The sequence below is a fragment of the Myotis daubentonii genome, chromosome 6 (assembly GCF_963259705.1).
Source record: "Myotis daubentonii chromosome 6, mMyoDau2.1, whole genome shotgun sequence".
In the NCBI taxonomy this organism is placed as follows: domain Eukaryota; kingdom Metazoa; phylum Chordata; class Mammalia; order Chiroptera; family Vespertilionidae; genus Myotis; species Myotis daubentonii.
In genome coordinates, this window is record NC_081845.1 from 42,809,046 (window position 1) to 42,810,437 (window position 1,392).

The following is a 1,392-nucleotide window of genomic DNA, read 5'->3' on the forward strand; positions in this document are numbered from 1 at the left end:
AAAGAGAGGTGGGTATAATGCTGTGAAGAAAAGCAATTCCATTCTCAGTAGGTTATCACAGTGTATCTTCAGAAGTTTCTAATTGAAGGCATGCTTCATTTGCCTTGGCTATAAAAAAAAAAAAAGAACCTTCATTCTCTCATGATTATGTCTGTAAATGACCTCATAAAATGTATGCTAGCAAACACACTGCACACTTGCATGTGTGCACACACATGCACATAGACACAAACATTTACATTTTACTGAGAAATTATTTTCATGTAGATTAGTTCTTGTACCTTGTGTATTTTTCTGAGGACTTTCAAAAATACAAAAGCTAAATATTAATATAAATTAATATAAATGTATTCAAACATTTTATTTATTTATTTGCCACATAATCACCATCTATTTTGTGTTAAACAATAAAAATGATGTACTTTTTGAACATGTGTACATCAAAACTAAAAGGTTATTTTTTACTTTTTCCTTTACTGGGAACTTTGGATGCATTTTTAGGTTTTGGTTCCCAGAGGGCATTTTTCACAAATCTTGAAGCTGCACCTTTGTCCAGCTCAGCAGCCTTCTTCTTGTCAGTTATTTCTTTGACTCTGTTCATTTACACTCTGATTCTTTCCAATTCCTGCTTTACTGGGTGTTCCTTAGGATTAACTCCCTGAGTTTCCAAATAAACCCAAAACATTTAATTTAATGTGTAAGCAGGAACTAAATCCACTTTTGCTTGTTCAAATGTGTCCAACTTCTGCAACAACTCATCTCTAGAAACAGACATCATGGTCTTCAGCATGTTATCTACAGCACCAATGGAATTCTCAAATGCTGATAAATACTCATGGATTTCTGTCGGATAGTCTTCATTAATTTCTTCTTCTGCCATTATGATCTAAATGGTACCTGTGTGGTCGGTGTGGGCCCTCTTCCAGATTGCAGACTTCTGACTTCTTGTTCGGGTGTCAGATGTTGGGGTCCAACCCCAGCAGGTCCAGGGGTTCCCAAAGGTGTGGACAGAGTCGGCAAAGAAGGAATGATACGGAGACAGCGTTCAGTTGATCAGCAGCCTAGCCAGGTTCTCTAGCCAGGATCTCCAGCCAAGTTCTCTCAAACATTTTAAATAACCCTGCATTCAGATTTACTAAATTTAAAATGAGAGGATGTCAAAAAGGACACCCTGACATATGTATTCCATACATTATTTTGTTTAACCAGTGATCCAATGGCTTTTTAAAAAGTGTTTCACTTTGCCTGATCAGTGTGTCTCAGTGGTTGAGTATCAAGCTATGAATCAGGAGGTCATGGTTCAATTCCTGGTCAGGGCACATGTCCGGTTTACAGACTTAATCCCCAGTGAGGGCTGTGAAAGAGGCAGTCAATCGATGATTCTCCCTCATC

The 1,392-nt window shown here is 37.8% G+C and overlaps 1 pseudogene; it reads right to left on the minus strand.

Moving 5' to 3' along the window:
- Positions 1-380: 380 nt before the first annotated feature.
- On the minus strand, positions 381-880 carry LOC132236467 (nuclear nucleic acid-binding protein C1D-like; annotated as a pseudogene).
- Positions 881-1,392: the final 512 nt, after the last annotated feature.